Raw genomic sequence first — 21,346 nt, forward strand, 5'->3', positions numbered from 1 at the left:
TTTTAGAGCTAGAGGTGGGTGCACTAACCCTATCTCTTTCTTACTCAAGTTAAGAGAAGCCCTTTATTACTATAACAATAATATTTATTTATTTTAAATAATAAATGTTAATAAAATAAATATATTTATTATATAAGATATGAATTACTATGTTTATCTTACATATTATAGTATATCATATTGTATAGTTTTATATTTGAAAACTATCTATTAGAAATAATTATTTTACTTTTTATTTTAAGCAAAAAAAATTATTTATTTTAAATAATAAATTTTCATAAAATAAATATAATTATTATATAAGATATGAATTACTATGTTTATCTTACATATTATAGTATATCATATTGTATAGTCTTATTTTTGAAAACTATCTATTAGAAATAATTATTTTACTTTTTATTTTTAAAAATATTATTCAATATTTTAAATAATAAATGTTAATAAAATAAATATAATTATTATATAAGATATGAATTACTATGTTTATCTTACATATTATAGTATATCATATTGTATAGTTTTATATTTGAAAACTACCTATTAGTAATAATTATTTTATTTTTATTGTAAAAGTTATTATTCATTATTATAAATAATAAATTTTAATTAAATAAATATAATTATTATATAAGATATGAATTACTAGGTTTATCTTACATATTATAGTATATCATATTGTATAGTTTTATATTTGAAAACTATCTATTAGAAATAATTATTTTATTTTTATTTTAAGCAAAAATATTTATTTATTTTAAATTATAAATGTTAATAAAATAAATATAATTATTATATAAGATATGAATTACTATGTTTATCTTACATATTATAGTATATCATATTGTATAGTTTTATATTTGAAAACTTTCTATTAGTAATAATTATTTTACTTTTTATTTTAAAAAATATTATTCTTTATTTTAGAAAAATCTACGAGTATATACTATTTTATAATCAAAATAGAAAATAATATCATATTCGTATATACATGTCAACAAGCATAAATAACCCTAAAGAAAGTTTATTCTATTTTTTGTGAATATTATATATTTTTTTAGATTAATATCAAAAGCAATTACATTTTGAATCGTGCTTACTCTCTTTATATTGATAGATATTTTTTAAAAAAAGTATAAACATTTTCTATTCCTTCTCTATTTTTTTAATCGATGGCCTTAATTTTGATTTATATTTTTTTTTAAATATATAAATATTTATTTTTTATCTTTTTTATTGTGTATCCAAATAAGAAACTAAATAGAAAAGACTAGAGAGATTTTGCAGTTTTGTGCACAACCACTTGTCGGATGATGACAAACCCGAAGCACGTCGTTGTCCTTTTTCCTCCTCCCACCCTCCAAAAATAAAATAAAACAAAATCATTAATTAAAAATAGATGAAATTTTCATCCTTTTTAGCAACCTATGACACACCAGAGTTGATGAACCAACAAGCCGAAGGTTTCCAATCCAGGCCCCCACAAAATAAATTAACAATATATTTTCACAAAATAAAAAAATTATTATTTTAATTAATTATAAAAATAGAATAATTAAAAAAAGTACTTGATCAAATGCTTACTTTAACAATATTTTAATTATCACTAATTTAATATAGTAATAAAAATATTTAATATAATAAATAAAATAAATATTTTATTTTATTAATAACATAAAAAAATTACATAGTATAAATTAATAATATATTGCCAAAAAGTAAAAATTTATGGGTTTAATTAATTATAAAAATAGGATAATTAAAAAAAATACTTGATCAAAGGTTTATTTTAATAATGTTTTAATTATCACTCTTAAATCGCTAATTTAATATATAATAAAAATAATTAATATAATAAATAAATATAATATAATATTTTATTAATAACACAAGATAGATTTTTACATAGTAGAAATTAATGATGCGAGGGACGCCGAGAGCGAGCAGGCAGAGGGAGCGTCGACACGAGGGAAAGTGGATGAACAAGAAATTTGGTAGAAATCCTAATTCACCCACTTTACTCAGGAGTGAGTTCAAGTGAACGAACGGGTTCATCCAGTTCAACTCGCCTCCGATGTGCGCACTAACGCGTTCGGGTCAAGTGACAGTGTAATCGCTTACACTTTTATTTGACTCGCGCACGCATTAATACCCTCCTAGAAATGTTTTTTGTTTTCACTAAAATAATGTTTTCATACCTAGATTCTTAGACTCTTCCATATGAATTATGTTTCGTAACAAAAACACCGAGGAACATCAAAATTTCATTTTCACTGGTAAAAACAAGCATGAACTTGTAGAACAGGACAAGATCGATACATTGTATATACCAAGTTATGTACTTCATATAAATATATAACAAATAAATATTAAGAAACAATGTATGAAGATGGCATTATATTATCTAATATTTCCGGTATAGAGGATACCAAGTCTAATTTTTCTGCACATTTTCAAACTAAAAACTTGGGACCATTGAAATATTTTCTCGACATTGAAGTGGCGAAAAGTAAAGGTGTTGTGATGACACAATGTAAGTATGTCATAGATATGCTTTAAGAGTATAGATTGTTGGGAGCCAAACTAGTTGATACCATGGAGACAAGAATATTACCATGCGACACATACTTTGATGTTGGGAGATTTGGAACATTCTTTGTATCTTGATGTTTACGAGCCCAATAGATGCGTTGTGAATTCTTTTCAACCAATTGTTTCATCAAATTTGATCTTCTTTGAAGTAAAATAAGAATCTCATGTCTACTTCTGAGTCAGTTTCAAGCCTTGTGGATTTCTCAACATCATCGTCGAACAACATAGCCAAAATTCGTATCTTAACTTTCATCTGAACAAAGAAGCATGATTCACATACAAAAGGGTTATTAACTATATGAAGGTTACTAACTTGTTTTATGGTCATCATGAGTCAAATAGGAAAATAATATGAATTTGATTTAGTACAATATATGCTTTCACCGACTCAAGAACATCGGCCTTGACCCCATTAAGACCGACATAAGAAGAAGGGCAAGAGCAATTGAAATGTTAAAATAGAGGTGCTTAGTTTCTGTGCTTCATTTTGAGTCCTTTCGTTTCTTCATCTAGAAACCATCAAAATCTGATTTTGGATTCCCGTGAGCAAGATCCCAAAAAGATTTAGTACTCAAAGAGGTGGCCTCTACTTCTAAAATTGTTTTCATATAAGACAAAGCATCCCTGAAGAGTAAATCTTGTCATTGATCCTTTAGATCCTGAAGTAATGAATAATAGACTTGAGTAAAGTTTCAAGAACATGCAATAGTGGCAATAACAAAATTGTAAACTGGAAACAGGAAACTAAAGCTCAGTAAGATTCGCATCATCAACCTTGAAAGAAACTAATATGAAAAGTTCAAATTTACAATAATCAACTAACGAGAGAAATTGAGACACCATTGAGAAATATTATATAATCATTAGAAAATGCTTCAGCAAATTATGAGTTGCATATAAAGAAACTTGCAATATCCAATGAGAAATTTCTTAAGAAACTCGTAGTATCCAGTGAGAAATTTCTTCTGATCCTCGTTTTTAAAGGATGATATCTTCTCTTCTTTATCAGGGTTCCTCATCTCTTTGATACCTTTTGCTTCTCAAGTGAGATGTCTTGGATTTCAAGATATGCTAAATACTGATATTAGAGGTGTCAATTTTACCAAATAATTGGTCTACCACCCCTTCATTTGTATACAGAAACAAAAGAAAAATCCTTTACAGAGTAAGGATGGGTACTTTTACCTCTTTACCACTTACCATTTATTAAACAGAATGGATAAAAGTAATGCTTATTTTGTAACCAAATACCCCATTACCCATTTAAGTTTTAAGGGCAATTTGTAATTTATTCTATGAGTATATTAATGTCAAAAGAACCGTAAGTTAATTCCCCTCCTCAAATTGCCACCCAATTTTCCTCCTCGTAGACAAACAAATATGCTAATGTAAGACAAGTTGTATCTTTATGACTGTACTAGTTTTTTTTAAGTGATCTATTTTTTGTAACTTTTTATTTTTTAATGGCAGAGGACAATATGCAAGTCAATGGCTGTATTCATTTTTTGAAAGACCCAGATGTCCTTCAACATTTGATTCAACAAAATGTTCTTTTTAAATTGTTATAGATTTTTATCAAATTTTATAATTTATCCATTTACCGTTTGATAAACAAGTAAGTAATGAAACCTGACACAGAGAGAAAGAGAGAGAGAGAGAGAGAGAGAGAGAAGTTTTGTAGAATAAGAATCTTCAGGAAAGGTGGAATCACGAAACCTGGAGGAGAATGTTTTATCGATAGTTCTTTGGCAAATTAAAATATTTTCACTTGTTGGGGAAGAGACAGTTGGTTGTATGAGATGTGCACTATATGAGTTTGTCAATAATTAGATGCAATCCCCTTGTAATTTGCTCGTTCGAGCTTTCTTTTAATAAAATTCAACATCATTTCAAAAAAATAATAATAATTAGATGCATTAACTCCTTTTATTGTAGTGATTAGATGGCTAATTGTTAGAATGAGTGGTTGTTTATTCTCATCCCAGCTTCACTCTACTTATCACTTGATCTTATGTTGATACTTTTTACAGTTCATGTGCAATCATTGTCAAGGTCTCCAACTAACTTCAAGGATTAAACGGGCATTATTGAAGTCACATGAGAGAATCATGGCCCTGGATCTTCCTCATGGAGGGCATCTTTCCCAAGGATATCAGGTAGTTAGGCTTCCTAACAAAAATTTTTTGCTAAGAAGTTTAGTGAGTTATGCATATTTTCGGGAGGCAAGTATGATACTTTGACAACAATTGCTCTTGGATGGCCTACTTGATTGTGTTATATTGGCCCTTTTAGTTGTTTCATGGTGCATGTCTTTAAATAAACTGGAATGACTAAAAAAGAGTTCATAAGAAGTTCTGCTTGCATTTCCCAACCTCGGATATGGTTTTTTTTTTAATGAGTTAGCAATTTTTTTATCGATAAAATATTTTATTTCATGAATGGAAAAAGGTCGCTTTATAAGTTTGTGCTCAAAGATGAATGCAATTTGCAAATATGTTTATCACCCAAAGGAAAAGTATGAAAAGTTTAAGGACCATCTTATACTTCATTTAAACAACTGTCAAGGAGGATAACTATTCATATAACAATTCCAAGAGAGTTGTCTAAGACAATTTGACTAAGAAATGTACAAGACACGACTTGGGAATGGATATCTTTGAATCAACATTGAATAACTTACATATATGTGGATTTCTCTTGACAAAAATCGTCAACATACCCATCATCATTCTATGGAGCACTTTGCCTCAATGGTTCCTGTTTTAGGTGTGCGACAGTAAATAGCACCTTACAATTCCTGTTTCAATGAAATAAGATGTTTATCTTCAAGATGCTCCATGTGGCTAAATAGAAATCTGTAAATTTATCTTTTACTCCATATATTTTTAATTACTGTAATAACTTATTGCATTAATATGAGGCCTCTGTGACCTGTTGCAAAATATTTTATTTGTTGAGTAGACTTCATAACACCTGGCTTTGTATGCAGACTGATACATATATACAGTCTCTTTGGAATTTGCATTTAAGAGAAATTCTATTGAAGAATTCAGTGGAACTGAGACACCTTTGCTCAACATTATGATACAACCCGATAACAAGAATAAAAATTTCCAAGCCAAAGAAAAGTAATCAACAAACCTTCACTGCTGAAATCGAAAGAAATACACTCTCCTTGAGTCGACGATGAATCCTCGACAGAGCTAACGAACCCCCCGATAGCCGTAATCACTGAGCACACTTATAATAGAGATGAAAATGGAAACTCCTCTGTCGAAATCGATGTAGAACTCACCGGAAATAGTCGCCGATAACCACTGATATTCGAGAGACCAGTACTCTTCCTGAGCCACGCTCTGAAGACAAAACGACGCGCCCTTTCTTCTCCCTCAGCTGGCTCTCTAAATTCCCTCCCTAAACCACTTAAATTGTCAAATTCCCAAAATTCCCCTGACCACATTAATCACCTTCCAATTATCCTTCCAAGTGTTGTTTACTCCTTCTAGAGTAGGTAACACTAATTTGGGGTCTATCACATTATCAAGGTCAACAATCTGAGATAAGAGAAAAGCCTTTTCAGCATTGGCAGTAGAGTGGCATGTTGAGGACCACAATTTCAATTTAGCCTTTAAGAGTTTGAGGGTTCTTAGTGCGAAACTGATGACACTACGATGTGTAAAAAACAACGAAAACAACATTTAGATGTAGATGAGAACCAATAATTGAACACTTCATAGAGAGGACACTTGTTCTTGGAAAAAAAATAAAAAAAAACTTTTTTTTTGGTCAAAATGAAACCCTTCAGTTAGAACACTATATTAATTAAGGACACTGAAACAGAACTAGAATGGTTCATAAAATATTTAAGATAAGATAAAGTTGAATTTAAAAAGGAGGAGAAAGCAAGGAGGAAAGAGAAAGTAAAAGAAAGCAAAAGGAAAGCATGACAATGATAACCTAATAAGTACAGAGATTAATGGTTGAGAAGAAATCACTTCTGCAATCTGATTCACATTTTCTAATAACTTGATATTTCTTTCAAGTGGCAAAGCTTGTGAACTTTATTCCACCTAGATTGCCAAATTAACACAAGATATTCACTTCACCATGAACTGTAAGCATGATGAAACTTTACACAGGCCGCTCAGTAAAACTAACACACGATAACCAAGTGTCATACATCTTTACATGGTGGACATCATAGCCTGCGGCCCCTCCCCCCCCCCCCCCCCCCCCCCCCTTCCCCTTTTTTTTTGAATTGCTAAGTTTTATTAATATATAATGAATCAAGAGGAAGAAAAGAGAGGGAAATGGTGATGCAAATGGAGAATCATTATGCATCGTTGGAAATGGTGATGCAGATGACGGCACCAGAGGCACAGTTGAGCTTCTCCAATACGGCAAAGGTTTTTCCAAAAGTGAAACGAATGCATGCCATCTTGGGTGGTGATCTTCGTCTTCTAGAAATCGTGGTCCAGTTTCCACGAGTGTCACCGTCGTCCTCCGTCCTTGGGGTCCTAGTTGAGACAACTACTCTCCTCATCGACAGGGAGACGCCCAGCCAAAATCAAGGTTCTTAGGTCCACGACATACGCAAGATCGTCTTGCCGTAGAATGGTGGTTGAACTATCGACGGGAGGGGGAGAGACGCCGTCGGTGTGGGTCACACTGGATGTCGCGGCCATTGCAGACAACGTCTTCCCTGATGTCCCTGTCGCAGTTGCCCGAGCCGCAGTCGCCATCAGCCCCGACTCCACTATTTAGAACATTAGATGCACTAACCTAATTGGTGGGACTTGGTTTACATTGCTGCATTGGGAGGATATTTGTCAACAATAAGCATTGGTTGATAGGATTGTACCACGTAGCACGAGTTTTGTATAATCCAATTGGCAACCTCCGAGAATATGTCCTCAAGATGGAAAGGCTTATCTATGATGACCGTAGAGGTACGAACTGAGTGAAGCCTATTGGGAGAATAAAGCTTACCTGGTATGCTTTGCTGGGGAAGACACGAGACTCGATGGAGTTGGGCACTTTTGGGTTTTGCAGCATCCGGTCTGATTTGCTTGTTACCAACTCCTCTTTGATTGTTTAACGCTGGGCTGAACCATCTGTTAAATGAGCATCAGGGGTCTCAGAAACATGGGTTGAAAGGCTGTGCTGATTTGTCACCTCAAGGGTGCTATCAACCCAAATTTCCTGTGGGAATTGAGTAGTAGTCTCCCATTCTCAAGTTGGGTTTCATTGCTTCATGCAATTTGTTCCCAGGACACAGTGCGTTTGCTGGGGGGAGCGAGGCCCCACATTCAGCTACAGATATGAATTCTGATTCAAGTGACTTTGGGTTCAGTCTTCTCCAAACTGGTCGGGAGTATTAAATGCTCCAGCAGACTACCTAGCCATACGTAGGGTTGCAGAGGCTTCTGAGTCTCTGGCTTGGTTCTCCTGTCAACCACATTGGTTTTGTTTTTGTTGCCTTGTCTTTGGCAATTGCTCTTCATCTTCCATTGCTGGAGGCTGAAGCTTTTCCATTGAGGTTTCCTCCTTGGTAAGAATTCATCAATGAGTGGATCTTTCTAGTAACAGCATGGAAGTTGAAACACCTACTGAAATTGGGAGTACCAGCAAACCAAAAAAGGCACAGCAATGGCAACCTTCATCCTAACCCTAACAAATCTCGCCTTGTAAGGCTTCTTGATCAACTCCTTACATGGCCGACGACTTCCGTGATAGCACAGAATGTTTCTTCACACCAGATATAAAATGGTATGCCCTTAATAGTTATCCAAGTGGAAGCACCACCAACAGTCATTCCTGATAACCAGTATCTCCATTTTCCCACTCACCACCTTATGCCCCAAACGTAAGATTCTCTCCTTTTCCTAAGTTGAAGGCAGGTATTCAAGCCAACTCTTCACCGCAGGAAATGGACCCCCAGGCTTCTCTCCTGTCTTCCATTGGTCTTCAGTCCAGTTTCGGATTCATTTCTTCTCAGCACTTTCATCCTTCATTGTGGCCATGAGGCAGGTTCGGAGCTAGCTTAGACGAGCCATTAGTGCTCTCTAGCTCAATGCTCATGGCTAGCCCTAGCCCCCTGGCCTCCAGTGGAGGTGGTCAGTCAGGTATACTTTGCTGTAGCCAGGTGGTTAGTTCATTTGAAGGATTATTTGCATTTGGCATAATCAGGGGCAGGAACTGAAGGGGTGTGGCTGCTTCCTTCTCTTTGACGTACAAGGTGACCGACGCGAGTTAGTCGGATGAAAACTGAGTAGTAGGTTCACCAGTGGAGAGGGGAAAGTGCTATGGATTTTAACTTTTGTCGTGAACCAGTTCCAACCAGCCTGTCTAATGTACCTTGAGGGATATAGAAGGGGCCACCTGGTCACTTCTAGCATTTTTCCAAGATACATTAAGTGAGTTTTCATTCTTGGCTATTCACCATAAAACCACACTTGAAATCCCTAGTGCAAAGAATCTTCATCTCATCTATTTCTTTCAAACTCTCTTCAAGGCTCCTGTAAGAGTCGTTTAACTTCTCTAGTGGAACATGGGATAACAAACAGTACTTAGGCGCTTGCAGCAGTTTCATAGCAATACATAGTAGCAGCTTCCTCCTTCACATAAGAGGAGGCAGGTAGCAAAAGTCACCAGGATTTTGGCAATGAGCTTGGCGAGCAGCAGTTGCTGGCGCTAAAGTTGCAGCAGTTTCATAGCAATACATAGTAGCAGCTTCCTCCATCACATAAGAGGAGGCAGGTAGCAAAATTCACCAGGATTTTGGCATTGAGCTTGGGGAACAGCAGTTGCTGGCACTAAAGGGGAAAAGCGTCAGTCAAGTGCCACTCTTCCTCTCTCCCGCATCACTAATGCAATAGAACTCCAGTGATGATATCCATAGCCTGTCTTTTTTAGTAAGAGTGGCAGGGAATAAAGAGCTTATTAAGAATATGGAGTATTTTTATATAAACAGATTTGAAATGAATGCAGCAACTACTATGGACCTTATTTGTGTCAAAACTGTACTTCCACACCGTCACAAAGAAAGCATACACGCGAAGGAACTTACGCTAAGTCTGCCAATGTCTCAGACTTCGTCACAGCCTTTCACTCTGGAAATTCAAGGCACGAGTAGTGCATTATCATTTCCTTCAATGTTTGCTTGGTGCTTCTAAGATCGTTGTCCCATAAGACACTCTGCACTGAGAAAAGAAAATAACGAAAAGAATCCTCCGGAACCAAGATCGGTTTTTTCTCTTAAAAAACAAATAAATTGCTCTAGAACCAAGATTGATTTTTTTAATATAATAAAGATGCATTCCAGAACTCAAAATACACCATTTCAGGGATGAGATGCACACCTTCCGTACATACTCTCTTCTGACATCTTCCCATGGTAATATGCATTTGGCACTGAACATTGAAGCATTCCAGAGAGCCCCCCTAGCCACCATCACAGATGAAGCACCTAGAAACTCCAGAGGTTTATGAATTACTTAAGAAGTACATTAAAACATGGCAGAGGTTTCAAGCTAGAATGTTCTTTTCTCTTTTTTTTGTCAGTGAAAACTAAACAAGATGTCATAGTCATATTTCCAGTAACACAATTACACCATTATTAAGAGTTTTTTTCTTTTTCCTTTTTTCATCTCCTCAGTTGTTTCAGAGAAAAGAAAATTTTGACTGCTTCACAGTTTCTATTTTCACTTGAAACTCGCCAAATTCATTTAGAGCACTTTAATATTTACATGAATTATAAATGCTTAAAAACCTATATAGATAATTATAACATTTCTTTCTGAAACACTAAACATATTGTCACAAGGAAAAGTGAGGCATTAACAGAAATAGCATATTTCAAGAATCACAAAAAAAAGAAACTCATATAAAAATATTTTTATATGCTTTGCTGTTCTGCCAGTGACAAAGATTGTGATTTATTAAAAGCCATAAAATTAAGGTGATATTAGTCATGCTTCTAAAAGGCTTAATTGTAACCAAAGGGTCTGTTATCAGCATTTATTGTTTTCTCGTTAGAGAGAGAAGCTATATTCTTTATCATAAGAAAAAATTTCAGACTTTTCCTTCACTAAAAAGGAAAAAAAGGACAAACATCCAGACTAAACCCTGATATGACAATTACCAGTTGCACTTTTTATACGTTGAAAATCATCATACTCAAAGACATCTCCGTTTGCTATAACAGGGATTGATAATGCTGCTACAATATCAGCAATCTCATTCCATTTTGCAGGATCCCTTGGTCTATCAGCAATTTTTCTGCAATTATTCAACACAAGAACAATTAATAACAAAAGCAGATGTTTGCAGTGATTTGCAACACTAAAAAAAAAGTAAAGAAAAGATAGTTCTATACAATGAACTAGTATCTTAAAAATATGGTTGGGCAAGAAACCAAAACATATGCTAACTTGTCCAAATTCTACTGCAGATCAATGGCACATAAATACAGAACAAAAGGCATTGAAGTTGTGAGGCACAACGACAAAGAATAAAGTACATCACTAAGACGTGAAGAAAAGAAATGTGCCCACCATGGAAGGTCAAATCACTATTTAAACAAGTATTGGGACAAGTGTAAGAGTGCGTGTGCCTTTGAGATTAGAATTTAGAGAAACACGTGAAGAAAACTCATCAAAAGTTAGGTACCTTTGTTCCTCTACCAGGTCCAAGGCCGCGATCTGAGAGAGGAGGGAGGCCTTCTCGGCACCCAAAGAGGCATGACGACTAGTAGCCCACTTATTTGTTTTTCCTTTTATGAATCACAACTTTAGAGGGAAGGCCCACTCCCTTCTACCAAAGCTTGAACCCTCAGCCCACCATCCACCAATAAGAGCATCAAAAATTTTCTCCATCAACCATGAGTTTTTGAAACTGAAAGGAGAGGGCCCCCATTTTTCAACAATGGAGGTCAGCATGATAGGCCAATGATCAGACCCTACCTTATTGAAAACTCTTCCAATAACATTCCCAAACAGCTGCAACCAGTCATGACAAGCCAAGAAACGGTCCAATTTTGAGAGGATAGATTGCTGCAAGCCGTTAGTCCAAGTGTAGTTCTTTCCGGAAAGAGGTATCTCATCCATACCACATCCACCAATGAAGTCCGAGAAGCCTTGCATTGAGGCAGAAATGCGGGTTGAGGGAGAAAACGGCTTGCCTCACCCCCTTTTCTCCCAAAATCATTGTGACCATTTAGTATTTGTTTTGATGTGGTCATCAAGAATTGGAGTATCAGTGGTCTAGTTGATGATATATTGCTCTTGGGAAGAGAGAAAAAAGAATTGAAGAGGTAAAGGAAGTATCTAGAAAGTCATTTTCAAATGAAAGACTCGAGGTACTTGAAATACTTTCTTAGCATTGAGGTTGTTTCAAGTAAGGCAACTGTAGGTGTTATCCCAGAGGAATTATGTCAAAGATACGTTAGAAGAATATGGGTTGTTTGGATGATAACAAGAGTCCAAAGTTCAACAAAAGAATGAATACCAGCGGTTAATTGGAAAGCTCATTTATGCAACAGGCACATACCAGATATATCATTTGTTAAGTTGGGTCCAAGGCTCATCCCAAAATGACTAGCCAACTTAGGAAACCTCTTTCCTAACTAAAAAACTCAAGATTTTTTTACTCATTAATCCATGTGGGACTATTCTTTAACACTTCCCCTCACGGGTAGGCCCTCTTTTGTGGCTCCACAAGTGGATAGTTTTAGGAGTAGGCCCTCTTTTTGTGGCTCTACAAGCGGATAGTTTAGGTGTAGGCCCTCTTTTTGTGGCTCTACAGGTAGAGAGTTTAGGTGTAGGTCCTCTTTTGTGGCTCTACAAGTGGATAGTTTAGGTGTACGCCCACATATGAGTATTTGCTCTGATACCATGTTAAGTTGGGTCCAAGGCCCATCCCAAAATGACTAGCCAACTTAGGAAACCTCTTTCCTAACTAATAAACTCAAGATTTTTGTACTCATTAATCCATGTGGGACTATTCCTTAACAACATTTATAGTAGGGATTCTAAGTCAATTTATGGAAAACTTCCAAAGAGTTCATCTTGAGGCAACATAAAGGATTTTGAGATTATTAAAAGGGATTCTAGGAAAAAGGTTGTTGTATAAATCTCATGCGAAATAGGATGTTACAAACACCTATTGGAATAGGTCACATTGATGATCTAGTTAGGGTATGTCAAAGAAGTTTCCTTTTGTGTGGACCTAGGAAGGTAGAAAAAGAGTTACACCATTAGTCTAGAGGAAAAGTTTACAAGTCTTAGGACTGAGGAAGAAGGATGTCCACCAATAAGTCATAGGAGTCTGATAGTTGGGTCTATCAATTGTGACCCTTAGAGGTCATTTAGATCATTCGATAATACAAATCATACTTTAAGGACTCACGTATGTATCAAATCTATCCTATTTTCATCTATTTTATATAATGGTCTCTCTGCAATATGGTTTTCTAATTAAAATCTTTTGTTCAGATAATGTGAGAGAAGACAGGTCCTCCACATTCTCTTCCTTTTGTAAGGAAAAGGTATTTTACATCAATATGTGTATACCCCAAAAACAAAATTGGGCAACCAAAAGAAAAACTAGGCTTTTGCTTAAAGTAGCCCAATCTTTGTTACATGGTATGAATATTCCACAATTTTTTTGGTCGTATGCTATGTAGATGGCTTGTTATCTAATCATAGAATGCCATGATGTGTTGCAAATAATGAGACACCCTTTTATGTATTATTTTCTTAGGAAGAATCCATTTTCATTGATTCTTCGTGTCTTTCAGTGTGTATTTTGTGCATTGTTCGTCGCAAATGGAAACAAGTTATAAGCTAGAACCACGAAGTGTATTTTATTGGGTACTTACAAATAAAAAGGGATACATATGCTATGACCCATATTCCAAAGAAGTTTTATACCTCGACTGATGTTACCTTCTTTGAAGCCACCCTCTTATGGTAGAGGTGAATCCTCTTTTGCCCTATTCTGCGGTGACCATTCATCACAAGGTAGATCCATTTTTTACTTTAAAGGTGTGCAAAAGAAGGCATCTAAACCATTTAAAAAAAAAAGCATATAAAAAATGCTCCACTTTAGTCATCCACATCGTTAAAAAATAGAGAAATATAGGCATCTGGTTCGTTTGATGAGGTTTTGTAGGTAAGTGATTTCTTGAATCTATTCATCTTTGGACCAACTTTTTGAATGATAGACTACGAAAAGGGGACAGATCTGGTATCTAAGTGAAGGCCAATACTTCGCACCCAATATCCCATTTTATGTCTACACAACCCTTATCCCCCAATTGTGCCTCTTTCCTCACAGCCTTGTCATCCATCGTTATTTCCCAATCCTACCAACATGCTCTAACACACCCAAGTTTGTGAATGGCAACAGATGAAGGCATGGAGGTCATTTAAAACAATCACATTCCAGACTTGACATCATTACCCACTAAAAAAAATAAAATAAGAAAGGTGGGTGTAACAGTGAAATATAACCCAAATGATAGTAAGGAATGAATCAAACAAAGATTGGTTGTCAAACGGGTTTACTTAAACTTAGGGAATTAATTACTCTGAATTTTGTTTTCTCCTATTGCCAAATTAAATTCCATTCGTGTTTTTTCTCTATTATTGCCAACTATCATTGGCCTATTTATTAGATAGATATAAAAAAAAAGGTTTTCCTTAACAGAGATCTCTACAAGATGTGGACATGGGACAACTAAGTAGAATTGTGGTTGAAGAGGAAAACGAAGTTTCTATACTAAATAAATCCATTTATGGGTTCAGCATAATTACATTCACAATATTACAAGCTAGAAATCTATAACTTGTGTGCTCCAACTTGAGGGTGACTATTCAAGTATATGAAAAACCATTTCCTAGTAAAGAAACTTAGAGTTATTATGTAATACAAAGTGCAAATTAAAAGTCAATCTTCATGTAGTTTTAGTTTTAAGCTTATGGATTTGAAGAAAAGATAGATAGTTTCCTCCCCTCTTGCATTATGTGGCTCAAGAACTCATTAGGATCCAGGTCCATCCCAACCGAAGTTAGGAGGCCTTTTCCCACCTAATATCCGCATGACTTTTCTTGATATTTACAAATATGGGATTATTTCCACTAACACTCCCCTTCACATACAAACCTACTCATAGAGACAACAGGTCTAACACATAAATAACACATATAGAAAACAAAATAAAATAGCAAAATCGGGCCAACAAGGCTCGTCTCGCTTTCATTCCATGTTAAAGTTAAGTCCAGGTACATCCCAATATGACTAACCGAAGAACCAACTAAGAACCACATGACTCTTCTTATTAATAACCAATATGGAATAATTCCCACTAACAAAATCTTACAATGATTATATGGTTTGTATTTTATAGGAACAAGTCAATCACTTTTTCCCTCTTATAAATTCATTTTAAGTAAGAGATTAGTACATGGAGAAAAACACTCTTCTTACTACAACTTATAAACTCTTTTTCTAGTTTTAGAATGGTATAAATTCTCTTATTTTAAGTACAAAAACAATAAACTACAACCAGTAACCAAAGTCATGAAGTCTGGACATTGAGAGGGACTATTTTCAACTATACCCATGTCAGCAAATGCTTGAACCCCCTGAATATATTTCTTATCAGCCAGATTGCAGAATTGTAGGGAAAAACACATTTCCATGTGGAGGAGGTCAGGTTGAGGCAGGTTAATCTTGACTTTTCTGGGGTACATACCCTTGGGAGTACTAAAAAATAATCGCATATCTAAACGTCTAATGTCCTATGCACCAGATAAAAATTCAGATGGTTGGAACAGAGTATTAATATTGCCAGAACCTGCTGTGAATAAGCTTGAATCAATTATACTTAGTTATGTAAATCTTCACTATAAGTAATATTATTTATGTAAAGTTGTTACATACATTTAAAATGACCTTTAAGATAATGATGTTTGAGTGTAGAAGATCGCATTGTTCACTATAGAGGTGGCAGCACGCACTAAGCCAAATTTTTAAGCATTGCAACCATGTTGACAGCCTGAGCTACAAACAACTCTTAATCATGATGTCTTCTTCATCCGTCATTTCCCTGTGATCAACTCAATCTGCCTTTTTCTTTTTTTTAAAGGATAAGATTAACTTTATCAGCTTGTTATGTCCACAAACACATCAACTGCTTTCTAATAGATACACTGTAAGGTCACCATGTTGTCAACCTCCGCTTGTGCTAAATACTTATCTTCCCCTTTAAATCTAATTTAATTTCAGGCCTATACAAGAAGCAAACAAGAGGAAATACCAATTCCAGTTTCACGAGAGAAGATACCACAGACAGAACAAGTCCTGAATTTTGTAGCTTATCTATAGTATTGCAAAACGGTTCACTAAACTCATTTGGAAACTAATACCATTCTGTACAGAACTTACTTTATATCAGTCTGAAACTTTGTTAAAAAATGGATGATTGCTGAAGGGCATATATTTCAAGATTTTTTTTTATTTACTTATATTTTTTATATAAGTCAGTACTCCAAAGAGTTAAATCAGGATATATATCCACCTTCAAGTTAATCTTCTAAGAAATGCAGTAATCATCCATCCCAGTATCTTCTCCTAGACATTTCATTCAAATAGCACGCAACATTCTATATTTTCTCATCTTACTATTCTTAGCAAACAATACTTGGAAGAATCGGAGAGCAATTTCCTATATCAACACCAGAAGTACAATAAAACACCAAATAAAACTAGAATAAACCATCAACATAGAATATACCACAACAAGAAAATATATTTTTCTATTGTAACAAACATTCAGAAAAATGACTATGAATATATGAAGTGTTTACCTTCCATGAACCGCAAGAGCAGAGACACCAGTCTTCTCAATTCGTCTAGCTAGCTCTACAGTGTCTTGAGATGACTTAAGAAGTCGAATTTTACAAGTTACTGGAGTGTCTAAGTTCCTTCTTAATGGAGTTAAAATCTGCATAAAAAAAAAAAACTATAGCATGACACTGGATAAAAATAGAAATAATCAAGATAAAAATCCTGAAACTGCCATATCTCAATAAAGACACATCTATTACCTCTTCTCAATAAAAGTGGTTTGCCGATATATTCACCCAGGCCTTGTCATCAGCACAATTACATTCACAATATTACAAGTTCGAAATCTATAACTTGTATGCTCAAACTTGAGAGAGACTACTCGAGTATATGAAAAACCATTTCCTTGTAAAGAAACTTAAGAGGTTAAATCATATTATGTAATACAGAGTGCTAATTGAAAGTCAATAATCATGTAGTTTCAGTTATAAACTAATAGATTTGGAGACAAGATAGATAGTTTCCTCCCTTCTTGCATTATGAGGCTCTAGAACATATTAGGATCCAGGTCCATCCCAACCGAAGTTAGGAGGTCTTTTCCCACCTAATATCCGTATGACTTTTCTTGATATTTACTAATATGGGATTATTTCCACTAACACTCCCCTTCACATACAAACCTACTCACAGGGACAATGGGTCTATAACAAAAATAACACATATAGCATACAAACTAAAATAGCAAAACCGGGCCTTTTTCCCAACTAAGAACCACATGACTCTTCTAATTATTAACCAATATGGAATAATTCGCACTAACAAATCTTACAATGATGATATGGTTTGTATTTGATAGGAACACGATAGGCTGAAAGTCGATCACTTTTCCCCACTTATAAATTCATTTAAGTAAGAGATTAGTACATGGAGAAAAACACTCTTCTCACTACAACTTATAAACTCTTTTTCTACTTTTTGAATGGCATAAATTCACTTATTTTAAGTACAAAAAGAGTAAACGACAACCAGAAACAAAAGTCATAAAGTCTAGACATTGAGAGGGACTATTTCCAACTATACCCATGTCAGCAAATGTCTGAACCCCATGAATATATTTCTTATCAGCCAGATTGCAGGATTGTAGAGAAAAACACGTTGCCATGTGGAGGAGGTCAGGTTGAGGCAGGTTAATCAGGACGTTTCAGGGGTGCATACCCTTAGGAGTACTCAAAAGTAATCGCATATCTAAACATCTAATGTCCTATGCACCAGATAAAAATTCAGATGGTTTTGGAACCGAGTACTAATATCGCCAGAACCTGCTGTGAATATGCTTGAATATATTATACTTAGTTATGTAAATCATCACTATATGTAACATTATTTATGTAAAGTCGTTACATACATTTAAAATGACCTTTAAGATAATGATGCCTGAGTGTAGGAGATTGCATTGTTCACTATAGAGGTGGCAACACGCACTAAGCCAATTTTTTAAGCATTGCAACTGTGTTGACAGCCTGAGCTACAAACAACTCTAAATCATGGTGCTTTTTTCACCCGTCATTTCTCTGTTATCAACTCAACCTGCCTTTTTTTTTTTTTTAAAAGGATGAGATTTACTCTATCAGCTTGTTATGTCCACAAATTCATCAACTGCTTTCTAATAGATACACTGTAAGGTCACCATGTTGTCAACCTCCGCTTGTGCTTAAATACTTATCTTCCTTTTTAAATCTAATTTAATTTCAGGCCTATACATGAAGCAAACAAGAGGAAATACCAATTCAAGTTTCACCAGAGAAGATACAACAGACAGAATAGGTCCTGAATTTTGTAGCTTATCTATAGTATTGTAAAAGGGTTCACTAAACTCGTTTGGAATCTAATACCAGTCTGAAACTTTATTAAAAAATGGAGGATTGCTGAAGAGCATATATTTTCAAATTTTTTATTTACTTTTATTTTCAACATAAGTCGATACTCCAAAGGGTTAAATCAGGATACATATCGGATATACAAAATTCTAGTCAAACTTTCAAAGCATATTCAAGTTAATCTTCTCAGAAATCATCCATTCCAGAATATCTGCTCCTAGACATTTCATTTAAATAGCACGCAACATTCAATATTTTCTCATCTTACTATTCTTAGCAAACAATACTTCGAAGAATCGGTGAGCAATTTCCCATATAAACACTCAAAGTACAAAGAAACACCAAATAAAACTAGAATAAACCATCAAGACAGAATATACCGCAACAAGAAATAATATTTTTTTATTGTAACAAACATTCAGAAAAAAATGACTAGGAATGTATGAAGTGTTTACCTTCCATGAACCACAAGAGCAGAGACACCAGTCCTCTCAATTCGTCTAGCAAGCTCTATGGTGTCTTGAGGTGACTTAAGAAGTCGAATTTTACAAGTTACTGGAGTGTCTAAGTTTCTTCTTAATGTAGTTAAAATCTGCATAAAATGAAACTACAATATGACACCGGATAAAAATAGCAATAATCAAGATAAAAATCCCGAAACTGCCATATCTCAATAAAGACACATCTATTACATCATGGATAAGCTCCGGCTTCGACAATAAAGCTGCACCCATGCCCCCACTGATAGAGAATGACTTGGGGCAGCCCATGTTGATGTCAATAGCCGCTACATCTTTGAACCTAAAAGTGGAAATACACTCTAAAAATTCTCCAATTATGATGATCATGCAATGACTGAGGTAAACATTACCAAAATACAGAACTTGAGAAAAATATCAGTTAGGTAATACCCTTTTCTTGTCAAAGTTATCTTGCATAATAACTGGAAAAGGTAAGAGTTATATAAATTCCATATGATTGACCGGTTAGGCCAGTACTTACTAAGTGCAATGCCTCGGTAATTGATCACCAACTAGATTTACTTATTTACAACTTGATCTATATCTAAGATACAACAAGAATAAACATACAGCATCTGAGCAGCAGCAAGAGCCCTCACAGAATCTGAAGTACCCAATCTGCCTCCTTGGCGCAAGTCCTGAAAACTAAAGCTGCCGTTCCTTTCTCCACAAAATCTGTAGTACCAAGAGACTCTAGAAGAAAACAGAATTTATTTAAGAGATTTTACCACAGAATGAACAAGAATTTGTGTAAAACCAGTATCCTTCTCTCGGGTAACAGAGGACATGATTTGGTACCAGTAAGATCTAGCAACCTTAGAACCATATTTCCTCTATGCTAAACACCTAGATAAACAAACAATATTTCCTAGTAAAGCTGTGGAAATTTGAAAATTATCAAAGAACATAAAACAAGTTCTAAACTATAATTTTGATGTTTAAAACCAGCATACGGTACCATTTCTCTGTTTTTTTTTTTTTTTTTTTTTTGCGTTACCTTTTATCTTCCGTTCACACTTCAGCATCTTAGGATCGATTATCTCTTCTCCGTAAGTGATGTCTGCACCATATTCTGCAGCTAAAAGCCGAAATGGTAAAGTTCCCTACATGCACAAGAATGGGATAGCACTCTTTAGGGCAAATAAACAGCAAAAGAATGAAGGAATCAACCGCAAGATGAAAAAAAAAAAAAAAAAAGGCATGGTACTGCCAACTGACCACACGAACCATGGGGGTGAGGACGTGCTTGTTCTCATACTCCATCTTCGTCTGCAGGCAGCTAGGTAACGAATCGAATCAACACAGACCAGAGTCCCTCGCCCTCTTTCTTTTCGTGCCTTGGGGCGGGGGAAATCAAGAGGGCAGTGACCCTTTCCCGCTGGCGCTGCTGAAGGAGGCATCGCAGCCGTTGATCTTCTGGAACGCCTTCATCTTCCACCGCCAGATTTAAACTCGAACGATCTTAACTAACTACGCGGTTTCTAAACTAACTGCGGGGTTTAAACTCTGTTCGCTTATAAATTAAGGGCTCAGCTTGCGTATTCTTCCCGCGCTTTCTGAACTCCAATCCAGCAGCTTCTCAGTCTTCTTCCACTCAAACTCAACTGCTCCTTCCTCTTCTTCCACTCCACTCCACTCCGGTGCTCCTTCCTCTTCTTCCATTCCAGTCGTTCCTCTTCTTCAGTGGCCCCTTCCTCTTCTTCCACTCCGGTCGTTCCTCTTCTTCAGTGGCCCCTTCCTCTTCTTCCACTCCAGTCGTTGCTCTTCTTCAGTGGCCCCTTCCTCTTCTTCAGTGGCCCACTCCAGTCGTTCCTCTTCTTCAGTGGCCCCTTCCTCTTCTTCAGTGGCCCACTCCAGTCGTTCCTCTTCTTCAGTGGCCTTCATGGCTGATTACCCCGCTGCTTCTCCTGTTCCTGCCCTACTTACCCCTGAAGAACCTGTGTCTATTGAAATGAGTTTTAACCAATCGTTTGAATCCCCTGTCAACGATCCCACGGCGGTTATCTCAATCTGCCATCGAATCTTCTGTATGCGTCCTATGCCGGAGGGAGCCCATATTGAACAAGTTAATCTCCTCATACCGGCCATGAGCTTTCGTCTGCCGCTTTCCTTATTGTTGGATCGGAGTCGCTGGCAGAATGCGGCCTCCGGAATACTGGACAACTTCTCCTTGAGCTCCGAGGCGTACGCCCAACTCCTTGCACATCTCTATATTGTTGGAGGTGATTTGGCGGAGATCACGTGGAGGAATGGGCGTACGAGGTTGGACGTGGCTATTGACGTGAGTGAGATGTTGGAAATCCACATTCAGCCACTGTTTCCCGCGGAGCCTGAGTCAATGCCGCCGGCTTCTGTCGGCCTGAACATGAAGGTGAAGGAGGTCAGCGAGATAGCTGCCGGAGAGACTTGCGCAGTTTGTATGGAAGAGTTCGCAGGATCGAGGAAGGAGGTGACGGAGACTCCATGCTCGCATGTGTTCCACAGCGAGTGCCTCCTTCCATGGTT

At 35.9% G+C, this 21,346-nt stretch overlaps 1 pseudogene; it reads right to left on the reverse strand.

Annotated features, from left to right (window-relative positions):
- Positions 1-9,525: 9,525 nt before the first annotated feature.
- LOC137952932 (uncharacterized) lies at positions 9,526-20,153 on the reverse strand (annotated as a pseudogene).
- Between the last annotated feature and the right edge of the window lie 1,193 nt (positions 20,154-21,346).

Source organism: Aristolochia californica, unplaced genomic scaffold, assembly GCF_029961685.1.
Source record: "Aristolochia californica isolate CCGP_79_NKW_82.1479 unplaced genomic scaffold, dmAriCali1.0.hap1 SCAF_16, whole genome shotgun sequence".
Lineage (NCBI taxonomy): Eukaryota > Viridiplantae > Streptophyta > Magnoliopsida > Piperales > Aristolochiaceae > Aristolochia > Aristolochia californica.